The 21,038-nt window shown below is 34.3% G+C and overlaps 1 long non-coding RNA gene across 1 annotated transcript; it reads left to right on the top strand.

Annotated features, from left to right (window-relative positions):
• The first annotated feature begins 2,965 nt into the window (after positions 1 to 2,965).
• LOC120209376 lies at positions 2,966 to 3,753 on the top strand. The gene is made up of 2 exons (XR_005524394.1): positions 2,966 to 3,305; positions 3,410 to 3,753. It is a non-coding gene; the product is annotated as an uncharacterized LOC120209376 (long non-coding RNA).
• Positions 3,754 to 21,038: the final 17,285 nt, after the last annotated feature.

Below are 21,038 nucleotides of genomic sequence, written 5' to 3'. Positions count from 1 at the left end.
ATGCACCATCTCTTTGCGTAAAGTACCGACCTCCTCACGCAAGGCATTGACCTCATCACGTAACTCCCCCCTAACTCTCCCGTTGAGGTGGAGGTGGAGAACAGGGAGATAAACGTCGTGACATCTTTGCCGGTCGCCTATTTGCGGTGATGGTGGAGAAGAGGCTCGATGGTGAAAGAATAGGTGATGGCTGTCGTTGTGGAGGTGTATAGCCAGGTCGATCAGATGATGGCTCTAGGTGAGTGATAGCTCTGGGCGAGGTGATGGCTCCCGAAGTGGAGGCTGCTCATCAACCCGTTCCATCAAAAAAACCTTACTAGCTTGCCACCAATCAGTGGCAAGCTCGCTTCCGTGGGTGTCAGCCTCTGTAGAGGAGTGTTGGCCTCCCTAACAATATAAAAGCTTAAACAAAGTTAAATGTGTACTAGTAATAACTTGTTTATAAACATATGTATATTTATGTTAACTTACATTATTTATTGTCGTATACCGTAGTAAATCTCCCATTGCAAGGTTCGTTTCCTCTTCCAGGAAATAGCCCTGGAATATTATTTGAAGTTTTTATTGCATATGTCTTCATGGCGGGAAAGGCCTCAAATATCCAAATCTACAAACAATATAATAACAAACATTAGTAATTGTTAAATAATTACTTATAATTTTGGAAACATTATATAAAATTCTTACCTTAAAGGCCCAAATAAAGCCTGTCAAATGTATTTGGAACCATCGCCATGCAAACTTTTTTCGATCATCCAAGGCAGACGATAACTTATTCCATGTAGCTTTCCATAAATACGAGCCCCACGGAAACAGGTTCCACGCATTTAGGTCTTCTACCAATTTGATTAGATCATTTGGAATAGTTGTCTGGCCTCTCTGCCTAAAAAGCCGGCATGCAAAAGAATTAGAAGGCATACTCGGACAACGTCGACGGCATCCATCCGAGTAAAACCATCTTTATTATTCAAAAATCTTGTCAGGTCTTCTACGTGTAGACTCGGCCTCTCCAGCTCAGAAAAACCCGGGATAGCCATGATGGGCGGGTAATGTGTCTAGTGTACCGACCTACATCATCGTGTCCGAAGCGTAGACCGGTGATTAAGCAAAACTCCTCCCGCCCAAAACACGTATACGCCGGTGGAAAATCAAACCATATCTCTTCATCACGAGTTGTATAGTCTCTGGTAGATCTCTAGTCATGGTTTGAAGAAACAGGTGTGTCACATCGCATCTCCACCGGGATGTTTTACTTTCAGCCATGGCCCGAAGCATGTATCCTCAAACATTTTCTTTGTGCAGGTGAAAGCTTCGACGCAATTGTTTTGGCCAGGCTGACTTTATTTCTCAAGGTCAATTGAGCCGAATAAAAGTTCTACAAAAACATAAACATACTAAATTAGATATACCAAAAACTACCTGTGAAGATATACCAAAAACAATAATAAACATAAATAGTAGTAGTTTATTCTTCAAACTTAAATATGCAACACTGTGAATTTCGTATTTGTCTTTGTTTTTGGTTGAAGTAATGCAATTCATTCAAGTTTCAATTTGCAGAAGAAGAATAGTTTCTGAAAATGAAAATCGCAACACGAAAATGACTATCGCAACGAGAGAATCGCAACGCGAAACTAAAATCGCGTTGCGATTTGCATTTCGCGTTGCGATTCTTGGTTGATTTAATAAGCAATCTAAGTGAAATGGTTAATCTATTATTGAAATTACCAGTAAACCTATCATCAATTTCAATATGAAAAACCTAATAATAATGCAAAAATTTCAAAAAGAAAATAATTAAAAAAACTAACCCTCGTTGGTTGATTTGGTTGATTTTCCATTTCTGATTGTTAGGTGGCTCTGAGAGATTTAGATAGATGGATTTCGCCGGAGATGGGGACGGATTTCGTCGGAGATGGGTGAGAGAGAGATGGAGATGGGACTGAGTTGTGATTTTAGGTTTTAGGTTATGAGTTGCGATTACGGGATATACTGTGGACAGTTCAGTGTTCCAATATATTTATATTCATGTTTGGAATTTAAAAATAAAATACTTGGCCAGGATACTAATGGCGCTTTGAAAATCGCATTGCGATTATGTATTATCGCGTTGCGAAAGTCAGTATCGCGTTGCGAAAAGTAAGTATCTCGTTGCGATTTTTTATTATCGCATTGCGATAGTCAGTATCGCATTGCGATTTTCCCAATTCACGTTGCGATTTACTTATTCGCATTGCGAATTTCCCAATTCGCGTTGCGATTTACTTATTCGCATTGCGAATTGGGAAAATCGCAACGATACTGTAGACCATCGCAACGCGATTTTCAACTATCGCATTGCGAAAATGCAACGCGTATTTGCGATAATGGAGATCGCGTTGCGAATTAGCGATCACATTGCGATTTTGTTGGTCATTTTGGCAAATCCGGAAAAAGTTGGTTAAAATCGTATATTATATGGGATTTTTGGTCACTGAGGTTATTTTCTCTTAGTTCAATTGGAGAACTGTTAATATTTTTCTCAATATTCGGTTAATAGTTAATTCGTTTGAAATTGATTAATTAATCAAATTAACCACAATTATTAAATATTAAATATATTATATATATTAAATACATATTTTAAGCTCAAACTCATTAAGAATTAAGACTCAATTTGCCGGAACCCAAATTTTTATTTAAAATATAATTACTTTATTTTATTTAATTAAGGGACCTAAATGTATAATTTTGAAAATTTTAAGGTTAATTTCAAAATTTTAAAAAGTTCATGAACTTAATCCTGAATTTACCCAATTTTCTGGTCAGTGGAAAAATGAAAATAGGGAGGCTAGGCAAGTTTGAACATATGACCCCGTATGACTGACCATCCCCTACCATCTACCCTAGGTCACTATTTAATTTTAAAATAATAAATATAAAATTTATAATTTGGTTTGGGTTAGAACCCAAAATAAAACCAGAGACCCCTAATCAGATAACCCGAAGCAACCCCATTCTCAAGCCATCGACCACCGATTTGCCCTTTCCAACTACAGTTTGGTGTTCCAACACCACCAGACAAACCTACAGCCTCCCATGACGTAACCTCAGCCAATCACAAATTTTATCGACCGCCAAACATCGTGAAAAAGTCGATAAAGGTTTGTCGAAAACCCTCACTCGCTGCTATTATTTTCCTCGTTTCTGTTCGAACCCGACGTTGTGTGACTTCATTACCACCAACACTGTGTTCCCCGACCTATTCCGACCAAAACCCAACCGGTGGGTGAGGTTGTCATTGCTATTTCGTCTGTCCGTCGTGAGTAAGTTTTTCGTCACCGTAATTGTTTATTTCGATGTGTTTTTGTTAGATTTTTGTCGATTTTGGGTTAAATTTCAATTATAATCGCTGTTTGGATGCTCTTAGTGTGTTCGACCGCCACCGCCAATCGTTTCCGTTGTCTCACATGCCGCTATACGCCGTCGGGTACGCGTGAGGCTCGTCTCCGTTTCAGGAAGCCTCCAAGACCAATCCAATCGGTCAGGACCAGCCCAACCCAGTCTGAATTGGGTTTGTTGACCCGAACCGATGTGTCCAAGTAATATATGGTAAGAGAAGAGATTAGTTTCCGAAGATTTTATATGGTAAGAGAACAGATTACATTTATTTTAAATTACTTTAATTATAGAAAGTTAAAAAAATAGTAATGTTGATATACATTTAAATGTACTTAGTGGGAAAAAATATAGAATGGCGGCAAATTAAATTTATTTTCTAAATTAAATAAGTATATTAAAAGAAGCAATAATACGAATACCATATTTATTTTTTCAAAAAAGTATAAATACCTCTATTGCGTTTTTGAATGTTAATGAATACAACAAACAAATTTATGCATTCTTGGAAGTTGAATAATAAATGGCAATGATAACGACTTTTTCGGCGAAGGCTGTACGCTGCTAATCAGTATTTCCTGAGAGTAGTAAGGGCAAGTCTTTTCATATTCTTCAAACTCTCCCTGTATAAGTAATCCGCGTAACATTTCATCATTCCAGTTTCAATCTTATTTATTTTTCTTTACCCTTGAAAGTAATGGCGAAACGCGCAGTTGAGAAATTAGTCTCTATCTCCAAGCCTACCAACTCTGAAGAAGAATATTCTTCTTCTTTTTCTTCTTCCTCTGGTTATTCATCCCACGCACCACAGACCAAACCACAGAAAAAACCGCGGCTTCTTCTTCTTCTTCGTCTTCGTCTGATCCATCCAGCTCGGACACACGACATGTCTCTAAAAAGCCCCGAACCGAGGTTTTAAAAAAGTAGGAAAGGGCGGCTGTCGTCGGGGGTGAAGAAGACACAAGTAAGCAACTATTTCAGCGTGTTTTTACTGAAGAAGACGAGATCCTTTTGCTCAATGGACTGTTCAATTTCTTGAAGGAAAGTGGAGCGGATGGCAATGGTGCCATTAATATGGTTGGATTTCATGAGCGTATTAAGGAATCCATCCACACTCAAATCACCAAGGCCCAACTGTCTGATAAAATCAAGAGATTGAAGAAAAGGTTTCATAACAATCCAGGCCGTGTCTTCAAAAAAGATTCTCAGCAGAAACAAGTTTTCAAGTTGTCTAATAAGATATGGGGCGTTAAGGAGTCGACGGTGAAATCAACCAATCATTTGTGTTTGTGTGCTTGTAAGTTTAGCTTGTTTGGTGCAGTCTTTGAAGATGGTCCTGCATTGGACGTTGGGGTTAATGGTGGTGGTGAAAGCCGAGCAACTATTCTGAAGAATTTAATGAAATATCAAATTACTGAGAGAATGAGATGATCATTAAGCTCAATGAGGTGATTAATGAGAAGCTTCATTACGTTAATAATTGTCTTAAGTCTGAATCTAAGTAGGTTTTTGTTTGTCTTGTGGTTGTTTAATGGTTAATCGTCATGAAGTTTAGCTTTCTTTTGTTAGAGGGACGATGGTCTTGAGAATATTATGCTGCCTTTATTAATGAAAATCTTATATGCTTGCTTATAATAGCCTTCAAGCCACTTAACTACATACTGCTTTAAACTAATATATGAAAATGATAATCTGAACTATCTCCACACAGTATGGGATGTGTTTGGCCTGAGCAAAATCTTGGCTTTTCTTTTAAATGTTAAATTATTTAGAAAATCAAGTGGAGTACAAATGATTTCACATGCATGTATGAATGTCACGTTGATATTTTTGATATCAACCAATAATTAACTTTTTTATTTTGTTAGATGTGTGAGTTGTGACCCCCGATTACTCGAAAACAAAATAAAAAAATCAAACAAGTAGTTGATAATTCAATTGGAAAGAATTCTCATTTAGGGTATTTTTTAATATACTTGTTAATGTTTTAAGGCAGCTTGATACCCATAAATTCTACTAATTATTTGTGAAGATTGAAGAATCTTTACATTGGCCTAAGGTTTTCAAATTAATTGGGAAGAATCAATGAAGCCACAATTTATTTTGTGGTGATAACAAAGTATAACTTAAATATAAGTTTTGTTAGTATCATAACAAATATATTGGTTAATTTAGTGACTTAGTGTTTGGCCCATTGTCATAAAGGTTAAGGTTTCATTCTCCTTCACAACAGTTAATGTCATAACCATTTTTCGGGTGGAACAAATATTTTATTGTTTTAAGAAACAGTTACGACTTTTGTTTTGGAAAATTTGGCGATTTTGGATTAATTTGTATTAAATAGAAAGGAGTCGCCATCGACCTTTGGGTTAGGTAGATCGAATACCTAAAAACGTCTTTTAAAAACAATTTTAAGAAAAATCATTTTTTATGACAAAAGCTGATATGTGTTTACCAGAAATTCGATTTAATGAATCCGGGAGTTGGTTATGCGTGGGGAAGGATTAGCACCCCACAGCGCCCAAAATTAATACTGTGTTACACGTTGTCGTAAATGGTGAAAATAATGAATCAAATATAAAGTTAAACGATGATCCGTGCAGTTCTGCTAAACTACCAAGATTTGATGTCTCCGTTACATGAGGCTCTGCACTAATGATGTTAGGGTCAACCAGCTTTGATACTTGGAGGCATTTTTTCGTTGTTGCAATTGCTCTATTCCTAATCCTATATGACACTGTGATAAGTGCTTAATTTAGTTAATATTTTGCTTTTAAATTACTCCTTAATAATTGGTTTTTGTGACTTATTTGTTCGTTTTGATTCATTTTCTGTGCAGGACGTTAGATTCTAGAAATTGCACTAAAAGGACAAAATTCTGCAATTTTTTTATTTTCGGAATCGAAGCTGGATTAGTGGGCATGAATTCGGGCATGAAACATCCGACGAGGCGATGATGTCAGCACCTTCTAGAAGATCCAGTCAGCATTTCTAGAAGCAAAAATGGATTGGCCGCACGTTTCTGCAATGCAGATTTGAATTAAACTCAAGTTTTAGGATAATATTTTTTTATCTTTGTTTTAGATATTTTAGTTTAAATAGGTTTTTAGTATTTTAATTAAGTTTAAGCATAATATTTTAAATATTATATTTTATCTATGTATTTTAGTTTAAATAGGTTTTAGTATTTTAATTAGGATTTCGAATATTATTTTAAATAATATTTTTATTTTATATTTGTTTTAGGTATTTTAGTTTAAATAGTTTTAATTAGGATTTAAGTTATTATTTTAAGAATTATTTTTAGCTTGTTTTTAGAAATTTGAAAACTATAAATACCCTTTAAGGGTGAGCCTAGAAACATATGTCTCACTTCTGAGAATTAAATATTTTTTCTCTCTCTAGCTTTCTCTCTATTTTGCACCTACTTCTTTACTTTCTTTTGGAATTTCATTTTCAACAATTGCTAAGTATGACTATGGTCATGCTTAGATAACTTTCTTTCAAGCCGAAGACTAAAGCGAATGTTCAATTCCAAATGTGAGAATTGTAAGGTACTTAAATCATTTCAGATTTTCTCTCTGTTTTCTGAGCTTACTTTTCAAATCAAAACGATTTCGACATTGGTCCGAATATTGTTATGGTTAACGTTTGAAGAAGGATTTGCTTATTGAAGCATATTCAACTTCCCGAGAACACACATAGAAAAATTGTTTGCTAAGAGGAAACTGAGATCGTAATCAATTGTTGTTGAAACGACTCAGTCCGAGTTGGCAGCGAAGAATTGTCCTTGTAAGCCGACGTGAATCTTGAAGTAAAAATTTGTTTCGATGATCCGAGAAATTTGAGGCGAAGCTGAAGTCTGAGGCTGCTTTCACAATAAGTTTTCTTTATCCAAATTCAGTTATTTTATTTATTTGTTTATTTAATTTTTATTTGATTATACTTCTTTAAATAATTTAAACCCCTTTTTATATTTATTACTATTAATGTTTATTATTATATTATTTTCTCTTTTTTCTCTTTATTTTTTATTTTTTTATTTTAAAATTATAATTATTTATTTTATTTAATTAAATCTTTTCAACTATACCTGAAATTCTATATTTTCCTAAATCAAGAAATTGTTTTACTAAATCACAAAAACTATAGTCCCTGTGGATCGACTCTGCTTCTGTATACTACCTTTTCCTTTCTATTTAATTAAGAAGCCGAAATTATTTTGATATCAGAACGACGGTTATCAAATTGGCACCGTTGCCGGGGACTAACGGCAAGTACTGATTTATTTTTCTAGTTTTTTATTTATGACAAGAAGAAACCTAGGTGAATTAGTAGATCTAGATCCGAAGATCGAAGCACGAACACAAAGAATCCATGCACAAACGCTTCGAGAAAAGAGAAAAAGACAAGAAGAACAAGCGCAGAGATTAGAAACAGAATCAAATCTGGAGACAAACTCTGAAGCAGACGCATTCAACATTTCGATGGCAGAAGAAGAGCAAACGATCCGAGAACTAGCCACAACTCCTGTCACTCAGACGCCATTATGCATCAATTTTCCTAGTGGCAAGACTCTGTTTCAATTAAAGACGAGACTGATTTATCTTCTTCCCACCTTCCACGGCTTTCCCACTGAAGATCCGTAAAAACACTTGTTGGAATTCCACATGGTTTTCACTAGCATTAAACCACAGGGAGTTACTGAAGATCAAATTAAATTGAGAGCTTTCCCTTTTTCTTTAGCCGATTTAGCTAAAGATTGATTATTTTATTTATCTCCAAATTCAGTTAATTCATGGGTTGACATGAATCGAATTTTTCTTGACAGGTTCTTTCGAGAGAATAAAGCAAGCGAGTTAAGAAGGAGCATTCTTTCCATTCAACAAAAGACCGAAGAAAGTCTTTATGACTATTGGGAACGATTTAAAAAACTTTGCGCACATTGTCCGCAACACAGATTAAGTGAGAAAACGTTACTTCAATACTTTTATGAAGGCCTTTTATCAATGGAGATGAAAATGATGGATGCTGCCAGTGGAGGAGCATTAGTCAACATGACCCCAACAACAACAAGGGAGTTGATTTCAACCATGGCAGCCAACTCTCAACAATTTTCAAGTGAACCCAGCTGACAGGTTCACGAGTTAAGTACTTTTTCCCTTAAGAATAAGTTAGACAAATTAACTGAAGTAGTTAATTCCCGTGTTGCAGAAAAATATGGAGCAACAAGAGCATGTGGGATATGCACAAAGTTAGACCATCCGACGGATTGCTACCCGCTGATACAAGAAGGAGGTAATGCAGAAATCAATGCAGTAGGAAACTTTTCATGTCCTACACAAAGACAATACAACACATACAACAATACTTATAATCCATGATGACGAGACCACCCAAACTTCAGCTATGCGACAAATTAAAGACCAACTTATCAACCAAGACCTCCTCCTCAACAACAAATGCAAAAATCATCATTGGAAGAACTCATAGGAAAGTTAGCAATTTCATAAGAAAAGTTCGCAATTTCACAAGAAAAGTTCATTGCATCCCAAGAAAAAATCCAAAGTCGAATCGAAACACATCTTCAAGAGTTAGATAACCTAGTAAGCCAACTAGCTCAAACTATGGGAAAATTGGAATCACAAGGAAGACTACCTTCTCACACGAAATTAAATCCGAGAGAGAATGTTAGTGCCATCACACTCTGAAGTGGAAAAGTTATCTCACCCAAAGTTCCAGCAGAAAAAGTCGCACATCAGAAAAAACAAGAGGACACGCCACATTCAGAAATACAAGGTACGTCTAACTCACATCCTTCTCTTTCTTCTCATGAAATTACGCCACCACCCTTCCCATCAAGGATGATGAAGCGTGATAAAAGAGATGAAGAAAGGGAGATCTTAGAGGTGTTCCAAAAAGTTCAAGTCAACATACCTCTTCTTGAAGTAATTCGACAAGTAGTATGGTATACTCGATTTTTAAAAGAACTTTTCACTACAAAAAGGAAATTAATGGGCACGAAAAGGTAAATTTGGGAGAACATGTCTCTGTAATTTTTCAACGAAAGCTCCCACAAAAAAAGAAGGATCAAGGTGGAGATCTTAGAGGTGTTCCAAAAAGTTCAAGTCAACATACCTCTTCTTGAAGTAATTCGACAAGTAGTATGGTATACTCGATTTTTAAAAGGAACTTTTCACTACAAAAAGGAAATTAATGGGCACGAAAAGGTAAATTTGGGAGAACATGTCTCTGTAATTTTTCAACGAAAGCTCCCACAAAAAAAGAAGGATCAAGGTATGTTCTCTATACCTTGCAAAATAGGTGATTTTATAATTAAACGTGCAATGTGTGACTTAGGATCTTCAATTAATGTTATTCCATTTTCTATATATAATTGATTACTAACGAGCCTTTGAAGGAAACATGAATAACCATATAGTTAGCTGATCGATCTGTGACCTATCCAGTGGGAGTAAAAGAAAACATCTTGGTAAGGGTTGATGTATTATTTTTTTCCTGCAGATTTCTATGTCATTGACATGGAACATGACAGGCCGAATACTTATTCTGAAGTACTCTTAGGCTGACCCTTCCTAAGTACAACACATACAAAAATCGATGTTAGAAGTGGTATACTAACAATGGAATTTAATGGTGAGATTGTTGAATTTGATGTTTACAAAGCAATGAAATGCCTGGATCATGTTGAAAGAATTAATTCTATTGATGTTCTAGATCTTTTAATTGATGAATATATTGAATCTAGTATTTCTTATAATCTTTCCAAGGATCCTGAACTTTTCCACGAAGAGGAAGAAAGGGTGTTTGAAAATATTCATTCAATTAATTCTGATTTTTCTTTATCTTCCTCTAAAACTAAAATTTTATCTTCTGTTTTGCAGGCATCTGAGGTAGAATTGAAGCAACTACCGGAACATTTGAAATATGCCTTTTTTGGGAGAAAATTGAAACCCTATCGGTGATCATCTCAAGTAAATTATCCTAAGGAGAAGAGGAAGCTTTGGTAGCGGTATTGCGCTCTCACAAAGAAGCCATAGGATGGACCATTGCCGACATTAAAGGATTAAGTTCCTTGACTTGCATGCACAAGATCAAAGTCAAAGAAGGAGTAAAGCCATCACGTGAAGGACAACGCCGATTAAATCCACCGATGATGAAAGTAGTAAAGAAAGAAATTCAGAAACTCCTTGATGCTGACGTAATTTATCCGATTTCGGATAGTAATTGGGTAAGTCCGATTCATGTGGTTCCCAAGAAAATGGGAGTCACAGCGGTCGAAAATCAAGAAGGGGAGTTAATGCCAACAAGAGTTCAAAATAGATGGCGAGTTTGTATTGATTATAGGAAGTTGAACTTTCTTACTCGAAAATATCATTTTCCTCTTTCTTTTATAGACCAAATGATTGAAAGATTAGTTAGGAAAACTCATTATTGTTGCCTTGATGGTTTTTCAGTTTTTTCCAAATCCCAATAGCACCCGAGGACCAAGAAAAGAAGACTTTTACTTGTCCCTTCGGTACATTTGCATATAGAATAATGCCCTTTGGTCTTCTTAACGCATCAGCCACCTTCCAAAGATGCATGCTAAGTATATTTTCCGACTATGTGGAAAAAACATCAAAGTCTTTATGGATGACTTCACGGTTTATGGTAATTCTTTTAATGAATGTCTTGATAATTTAACTAATGTGCTAAAAAGATGCTTAGAATTTAAACTTGTTTTAAACTATGAAAAATGTTATTTTATGGTTGATAAAGGGTTAATTTTAGGTCATATTATTTCCTCAAAAGGGATTGCGGTTGATAAATCTAAAACATATGTTATACGCTCACTTCCTTACCCCACAATTTTGAGGAAATTCGTTCTTTTCTTGGCTATGCAGGATTTTACCGCAGGTTTATTAAAGACTTTTCAAAGATAGCACAACCTTTATGCAATCTACTTCAAAAGGATCAAGACTTTGACTTTAATTCAAAATGCAAGGAGTCATTCGATTCATTAAAGGAAAAGCTTATTTAAGCTCCAATTGTCCAGCCACCAGATTGGAATTACCCCTTTGAACTTATGTGTGACGCATCAGATACTAGCGTTGGAGTCGTTCTTGGCCAAAAAATAGGGAAAGAGCCACATGTCATAGCCTATGCGTCCCGAACTTTGGACTCAACTCAGAAATATTATTCGACAATGGAAAAAGAACTTTTTGCTTTAGAAAAATTTAGATCTTATTTGCTTGGCACTAAAATCACTGTTTTTTTACCATTCAACTATAAGGTATTTGATTAGCAAAAAGGAATCAAAACCAAGGCTTATTCGTTGGATCATGCTTTTATAGGAATTTAACTTGGAAATCAAATATAAAAAGGGATGTGAAAATCTGGTTGGGAATCACTTGAGTCAAATTCTCCTTTTCACATCCGAATCATCACTTAGAGAAGCATTTCCTGAAGAAAAACTGATAGTGGCGTAAAGCATAACCCCATGGTTCGCGGACATGGTTAATTATTTAGCTAGAGGTAAGTTACCATTAGATTTTCTGAGAGCTGAAATCAATCGAATTAAGTGAGAATCCTGATACTATATTTGGGACGATCCTTATTTATGGAAGCACTGCTTGGATCAAGTAATTCGGCTATGTATTGCCGAAAGCGAGGTAAATTCAATTTTACAATTTTGTCATTCTTACTATTGCGGTGGTCATTTTGGGCCAAAACGTACATCCCGTAAAATTCTTGAATGTTGTTTCTATTGGCCTAACATCTTTTGGGACTCTTATATGTTTTGTAAAACTTGTGAAAGATATCAACATACATGTAATTTAATCCGTATGAATGAAATGTCGCTTTATTCTATACAAGTTTGTGAAATTTTTGATGTTTGGGGAAATGATTATATGGGTCCTTTTACTTCGTAATTTGGAAATACTTATATTATTTTAGCTGTAGATTATATTTCTAAATGGGTGGAAGCTAAAGCCACTCGGAATAATGATGCTAAAAGTACAGTTAATTTTTTAAAAAATATTTTCCCAGGTTTGGCATACCAATGGCTATAATAAGCGACAGAGGAACACATTTCATAAACCAAGTGATTGAGTCGCAGATTAAGAAATTTGGAGTAACTCAAAGAATTGCTACCGCTTACCATCCACAAACAAATGGACATGCAGAAGTATCAAATCAGGAAATTAAAACAATTCTTGAGAAAATTGTTAAACCAGACCGAAAGGATTAGAGTTTAAAATTAACTGATGCACTTTGGGCATATCGAGCTTCTTATAAAGGTTCCATTGGGATGTCACCATACCAGCTTGTTTTCGGTAAACCATGTCATTTACCAGTTGAGTTAGAACATTGGGCTTATTGGGCCGTTAAACAGTGTAACATGGATATGGATGCAATTGGTGAAGCTCGAAAATTACACATTCAAGAACTTGAAGAAATTCAAAGAAATGCTTATGATAATGCTCGGATATTTAAAGAAAAAACAAAAGAATTTCACGATAGTAGAATTTCTTTTAAAACTTTTTCTGTCGGTCAAAAGGTTTTATTATTTAACTCTAAGTTTAAACTTTTTGCAGGAAAACTCAAATCAAAATGGCTCAGACCGTTTACAGTTACTCAAGTATTTCCTCATGGTGCTGTCGAAATTAAAGATAACTCAGTAGTTCAATTTAAAGTTAATGGTCAAAGATTGAAGTTGTATTATGAAAATGCTCCGGTTGGTCTAATCGAAGAAATCAAATTAGAGGAACCCACACTCTGAAAATTCAGGTCGTCGAGCTAACGATGTTAAAAAAATGTGCTTGATGGGAGGCAACCCATTTCTTTCTATTTTATTTCATTTTATTTTATTTCGTTTTTTTTTTAGCAAACTTTATTTCATTCTATTTATTTATTTTTTTGAGCAGATTCGAACAATGCAGTGCAAAACAACAGTACAAAAAAAGATTTGGTTCGAACTGTGCAAAAAAGTTTGAACAAAACAATATAGAAAAAACTAATTTGGTTCAAATGGTGCAGAAAAATACACAGTAGATTTGAAAAATACAGTCTAAAAAAACATTGCAGAAAAAAAGATTTGGTTCTAACTGTGCAGAAAAAAAATTGGTTCGAACAGCGTAGGAAAATACACACTAGATTCGAACAGTGCAATAAAATTTTAATATAACATATGGTGGCTTCTCGATCGGACATTCTACTCTACAATAGCTTGTCTTAATGTGACCGTGGCAGCGGTCGCCACTAGATTGGGGAGTATTCCTTTTCTCTCTCTTTGTTTTTCAATTTAATATACGTTTTGGGACAAAACGAAATAAGTGAGGGGGGAAGGATGAACATGTCATCACATTTTTCCTTGACTTGTTTGATTGTTTGAAATTAAATTATTCTGATATTGGTATGTTGGGATCGTTGGTTGCTAGTCTTGAACTTTGCTTTATACTCTTGCTTCCTTTTGGATTATGACCATATTTTTATCGGATTTAATTTGCATGATTAGTGATTGATATAGCTAGTGAATGTTTTGTTGAGTATTGATATCTCATGCTTTTGTTGATAGAGATGAACTTGACTCAATGCATATAAACTTTTCTTGTGAGATTTGAGCCTAACGAGCATACATTTTCTTTCTTGCTCTTTGTTTGACTTGTGTGCGCCGGACTAATTAGGATGTTCTAGAACTTGTAATCACAATGCATATCAAGAATACATGTTGAATGTAATGTTTTAATATGATAGGGGCACCTAGGATAAAACCACTTTTCCAAAAAAAAACTACCCGTTTACATATCCATTAGTGAACCACATTTGAGCATATTTCCCTTTCTTTGTTTTACACATGATAATTAAACCCGAAGCCTTTCTTTTTATTTTCCTCTCTTTTCACACCATTAACGAGATTTGAGATCTTGAATCATTCTTATTCCACGAAAAAAATGAAAAAAATCACTGTTTTGAAAAAAAACAAAAAAAAAACAAGTTCACTGTTTTGAACAGCAGAGAAAAAAGAAGAAAAAATTGACCCTTTGTTCGAAAAAGGGAAGCAAAAATCTATCGTATCAATTATCTTTCATCTAGTCTTTTCCTTGTTTTTTTCATTGTACTTCATGTTAATTAGTGGAGACTTGATTGGATTCCAAGCCTATGGTAATATTTTGGTTAGTTTTGGTTTGAGTGATTTCATTTACCCCAAACACTTTGAGCGGTTATGTGTGAATCTTTGTGAGGTATTGAGTTATGTTTCATTGAAATTGACAATTAGTTGGGATATCTTCTCACTTTAAATTTTCTTGGTTATGTCTTTGCTTGATTGTAACTTGAATTCGACAAATGTCATGGACTTAATTCGATTGGAAGTTTGAGGACTAAATTGAAATTGAAGATGGCAATTTGTGATTTTGATGTATTAATTGATGAATGCTTAAGGACAAGCATTGAATATGTGAGGGGAATTTGATAAGTGGTTAATTTAGTTAATATTTTTCTTTTAAATTACTCATTACTCATTGGTTTTTGTGGCTTATTTGTTCGTTTTGATTCATTTTCTGTGCAAGACGTTAGATTTTAGAAATTGCACTAAAAGAACAGAATTTTGCAGTTTTTTTTATTTTCGGAATCGAAGCTGGATTAGTGGGCATGAATTCGAGCATGAAATATTCGACGATGGATGACGTCAGCACCTTCTAGAAGATCCAGTCAGCGTTTCTAGAAGCATGAATGGATTAGCCGCACATTTCTGCAATTCAGATTTGAATTGAACTCAAGTTTTAGGATAATATTTTTTATCTTTGTTTTAGGCATTTTAGTTTAAATAGATTTTAATATTTTAATTAAGTTTTAGGATAATATTTAAATATTACATTTTATCTTTGTATTTTAGTTTAAATAGGTTTTAGTATTTTAATTAGGATTTAAGATATTATTTTAAATAGTATTTTATTTTATAGTTCTTTTAGGTATTTTAGTTTAAATAGTTTTAAGAGTTTTAGTTAGGATTTAAGTTATTATTTTAGGAATTATTTTTAGCTTGTTTTTAGGAATTTGAAGGCTATAAATACCCTCTAAGGGTGAGCCTAAAAACATATCTCTCACCTCTGGGAATTAAATCTTCTTTTTCTCTCTATTTTGCGCCTACTTCTTTACTTTCTTTTGGAATTTCGTTTTCAACAATTGCTAAGTATGGCTCTGGTCATGCTTAGCTAATTTTTCTTTTAAGAAAAAGACTAAAGCGAAGGCTCAATTCCAAACGTGAGAATTGTAAGGTACTTAAATCGTTTCATAATTTCTCTCTATTTTCCGAGCTTACTTTTCAAATCAAAACGATTTCGACATTGGTCCGGATATTGTTATGGTTAACGTTTGAAGAAGGATTTGCTTATTGAAGCATATTCAACTTCCCGAGAACACACTTAGCAAAATTTTTTGCTAAGAGGAAATTGAGATCAGAATTAATTATTGTTGAAACGACACAATCCGAGTTGGCAGAGAAAATTTTTCCTTGTAAGCCGATGTGAATCTTGAAGTAAAAATTTGTTTCGATGATCTGAGGAATTTGAGGTGAAGCTGAAGTCTGAGGCTGCTTTCATAATAAGTTTTCTTTATCCCAATTCAGTTATTTTATTTGATTATACTTCTTTAAATAATTTAAAACCCCTTTTTATATTTATTAATATTAATATTTATTATTTTATTATTTTCCCTTATTTCTTTTATTATTTTTTCTTTTTAAATTCTAATTATTTATTTTATTTAATTAAATCTTTTCAATTTTACCTGGAATTCTATCTTTTCTAAAATCAAGAATCTGTTTTACTAAATCAAAAAATCATAGTGGATCGACCCTGCTTCTCTATACTACCTTTTCATTTCTATTTAATTAAGAAGCCATAATTATTTTGATATCAAAACGAAGGTTATCACACTGCCCCCATACCTTTCTTAAATCTAGGATGCTTAGTCTCCCATATTTTAGTTTATAAGCATAATAATGAACCCCTCTCTTTGGAAGATGATAGCTAGATAAACTTGCTCCCATGTGAGCAGCCTGGTAGTGGTGGCCAAGATTAGCCAAAAAATCAAATTTCATCCTAGAAAACCTGCAAATAAACTTTTGAAAACTACCTACATTATTTGAATTATTCTCTAAAGAAGCTGAATTAACAAGCTCAAGTTTCAATGGTGATTCCTCACCCATTGATAGAATATGTTGTTGGGCAGTATTTAACTGTCTAAAATCAACAGTTTGAGTTGACAACACACGCGACCATAATTCCTCTGTATTGCCAAAATGGCTACCACAAGAAATGTATCGAAGAATCATGAAATATTCAACATATTGCACATGGTGTAACTCCTGGACATAGGATTCTAAAACCTATGTGTTAGTAAATGAATTTAGGAAGATTTCACAAGCATAACCTCTAAACAACCTTTTTTCTTCCTTTTTATGGTTCTCCAACCAGTGGGTTTCAAGCTAATGGTCATCAAGAAATTCCACTTAGTACATTTTGCGCTTAATAGTCTTGTCATCTTCAAAACTGTCATTGATGGCTAATGGCAAGGTAACAGGTTCTTCCATAAAAGAGGACCAAGGTGTACATTTGTTGTCAGTGAAGTACCATAAACTTTGGAGTATCTTCTTTTCATTGTAAACCAACTTCATTAAAAATTCCCCCAACACAAAAATCTTTTGATGCTTCAGAAAGGGTGTCATTTAACGACTCGGAGGCACCATGTGTTACTATAAATTGTTTTCAAATCATCAAAAATATAGGATTCAACGCCATTTGATAAAGGTTGAAGAGTCAAAACCAAGGTGGAAGAGGTCAAGAAACCATTGAGCTGGGTGTATAAAAAATGACGGTAAGTTGGTTAGTGAGTCCAAAGAAGGAATCCACTGATTAAAAATCCAAGATTTTCTGTGAATATCAATGTGAGAAAGGTCATCAATAAATAGAAAAATGACGGTAAGTTGGTTAGTGAGTCCAAAGAAGGAATCCACTGATTAAAAATCCAAGATTTTCTGTGAATATCAATGTGAGAAAGGTCATCAATAAATAGTGAATGTGATATTTATACATCTGAAGAAAGTGAGAAAAAGGTTCAAGGAATGATGAGAAAACCAATGTTGGTTATATCTAAACTAAGTTATGAAACGAATAAGGGAAAAGTGATGTCGAAGGTAGTGATAAAAGCACCGACATCTATTGCCTATGCAAGCAACAATAAAGTCCCGTGGGAATTACACATGCCAGATTTACACTCCTAAATATAAGAAAGATGAAGTTAGGGGCTTTACTAGGACTGGTAGATGTTATGCACCTGGGTTAGCTGAAAAGGCAAGGGTTGTAGTGATGAATGAACTCGAGGATAGGGTGAATGAGCCTGTTTACACTGAGTAGGCCTAGGAGTTCCTAAAATTTTTGAAGCACAATGAATACAACATTTTAGATTAACTTCGTATGACCCGACAAAAATTTCAATATTATCGCTTCTTTTGTATTTTGAGGTACATCGAAACATATTGTTGAAGGTGTTGAATGAGACCTTCGGGCCAAAGGATGTAGTAGTAGAATGCATGGATAGGTTGGTGAATCACATCAACACAGAAAACTTCATATATTTTTATAATGAAGAGATACTTGAAGAAGGAAAATGTAGGTGCAAGGCGTCACATATAATTATTCACTGCAAAGAGGTTATTCTTTATGGAGTGTCGATAGACAATGGATCAACTTTGAATGTTATTCTATGGGAAACGTTGAATAGACTCCTAGTGGAGACTTCACGCATAAAGGTCTGTGGCAACACTATATGTGCATTCAATGGCACCGAAAGAAACATTATGGGTAAAATTACAATTCCCCTTCTAGTTGGCCCAAGTGCATTTGAAGTAGAGTTTGTGGTCATGTACATTCATCTAAACTACAATTATCTTCTTGGAAGGCCATGGATACATATAGTTGGGGTAGTTCCTTGTTCATTACATTAGAAGCTTCGATTCTTTTATGAAAGAACATTGGTGACCATCAAAGCTGAAGAAGAGATTATGGTGTCTGTCACCACTGATGCACCATATGTGGAGTGAATGAGAATGCAATAGAGCCCTCTTTCCAATAGTTTGAGTTTGTCAATGCTACTTTTGTATTTGAAGGAATGAAAATGCCCTCTCCTAAACTTTAAAAGAGCACAATAATGTAGCTAAAAGAAACATAGCTTAAGGAGCTCAAGTTGAAAAAGGATTAGGTAAGAACTTGCAAGGACTTGTTGAGGTTTCGACCCTGGTACCTAAAAGGAATTGCTTTGGAATTAGTTACAAGGCCTCATATCAATATAGAGTCAAGCATGCCTAAAAGCTTAAAGAAAAAAAGAATACAAAGGCATATGGTCAAGATGTTGTATATGGTCCTATAGTCATACCACCCATTACCAAACTTTTGTGTCTGGAAGTTTCGTGGTTGACACACTAGAATAGGTTGATGAATAGGATGTTGAAGTTGAGGTCATGATGGAAAACTTGAGCATCAACGCTATAACGGACGATTCAGCTGTAAAATGCTCACGAGCTGCAGTTCATCCTTGTCTTCCTGGATACTCCTTTGTCAATTACACTATTGAAGAGATCCCTGCATTCTACAAATATATTTCAGAGTAATGCGTAATAACAATCTTGTCATCTTTTGGCCCTATTATCATATAGATCTTTTTGTAAAGAGAAAATGTTATTTGTCATTACTTTAATGAAATAGTGCATTTTTTCATTCTTTCCATGGCAACCATGTAACACCCATATCCCGTATATCTTTCTGTACACGAGATACAAAGGTCACATCACTTTATAAAACTTTATTATTTGAAAACCCGTTAAATTTTGTTTCAATTTGAACAACTACAAAATATGATATTCATAGAAGTAGAATACTACAATTATCACTTAAGTACATTACAAAATATTTACAATAGTTTAATTACATGCCAACTAAGTTCTAAAATTTAATAAGATTGCCATAATGTTACAGATGAGTCAACCTTTAATTGAAGAAAGTTGCTGCTGCACTCCTTACACAACTAATCTTTGTCTTTACCTACGCGTGAAATAAACACACGTTAAGTATTTACTTAGTGAGACATAATACTACAAGGACATTACAATTATACGTCAGTAACTTATGAATATTGAATGAAGAATTTAATTACATCATTCATAAGGACTAGTTAAACCCTTCTCATTTAGACCATAATTCTTTCATACCATCATGGAAATTATTTCTAGTATGTCCATCATACTTATCCTTCTGTATATTTTGTCCCTTTATTCTTTATTTGTCCTGTACACATTAAATGTGAAAGTATTATACATGTATTTCACCAAGGTGCCAATTGACCATGCATCTTTTATAATCATTAAACAACACCTTAAATATTGTTATTACATCATTTTGTATTTTCATTTAGGCATCATTTCATACCCATTATGTATTGTTAACATTTCTTCTTTATGACATCCATTTATACCAATTATGCCTTTTTGTACATTTTATATCTATGTGGCATCCTTTCATACCACTTATGCATAGTTTCTATCCTATTTCATTATAATTCCTTTAGTATTTTACCCAAAGGCATTTAACCTTTCATCTAACTTGCATGATTGACAATTGTCTGCCAAATGTATAGCTAGGCCATTTATATTTTACTCAACGGTCTTTAACCGTTAATCTAACTGGCATAATTGACACCTTTCAGCCAAATGCACAACTAGGCCATTTATCTATTACTCAACGGTCTTTAATCGTTCATCTAATTTGTATAATTGACACCTTTCTGCCAAATACTCAGCTAGACCATTTATCTTTTACTTAACGGTCTTTAACCATTCATCTAACTTGGATAATTGACACATTTCTGCTAAATACACAGCTAGGCCATTTATCTTTTACTTAACGGTCTTTAACAGTTCATCTAACTGGCATAATTGACATCTTTCTGCCAAATGCACAACTAGACCATTTATCTTTTACACAACGGTCTTTAATCGTTCATCTAACTGGAATAATTGACACCTTTCTGCCAAATGCACAGCTAGGTCATTTATCTTTTACTCAATGGTATTTAACCACTCATCTAACTGGCATAATTGACATGTTTCTACCAAATGCACAACTAGGCCATTTATCTTTTACTCAACGGTCTTTAATCGTTCATCTAACTGCATAATTGACACTTTTCTGCCAAATGCACAACTAGGCCTCAAAGGCATTTAGCCTTTCATCTAAATGGAATAAATGAAACCTTTCTGTTAAATGCACAGTTAGGCCTCAAAGGCACTTAGCCTTTCACCTAACTGCATAAATGACACCTTTTTGCCAAATGCACAACTAGTCCTATTAATCTTTTATTTTAAACCAGTTTCTACTATACTAATCATTCATAATATCAATTAACCCTTTCAATCAGTATACATTCTAAGATTTATGCCAATAGTTTACATTAGTAGTGCTAATACCATCATTTATTAACCCTTACTGTAATTTAGGTGAGTTGCATACCCACTACTAATACTGAAATTCACATAATTATTATGAACTTCTTATATTTGTACATATATTTCTCATACGAAAATTCATACACATAGTATG

Source organism: Hibiscus syriacus, unplaced genomic scaffold (genome assembly GCF_006381635.1).
Source record: "Hibiscus syriacus cultivar Baekdansim isolate YM2019G1 unplaced genomic scaffold, ASM638163v2 tig00018827_pilon, whole genome shotgun sequence".
In the NCBI taxonomy this organism is placed as follows: Eukaryota; Viridiplantae; Streptophyta; class Magnoliopsida; order Malvales; family Malvaceae; genus Hibiscus; species Hibiscus syriacus.
This window is presented reverse-complemented; position numbering and strand designations above follow the sequence as displayed.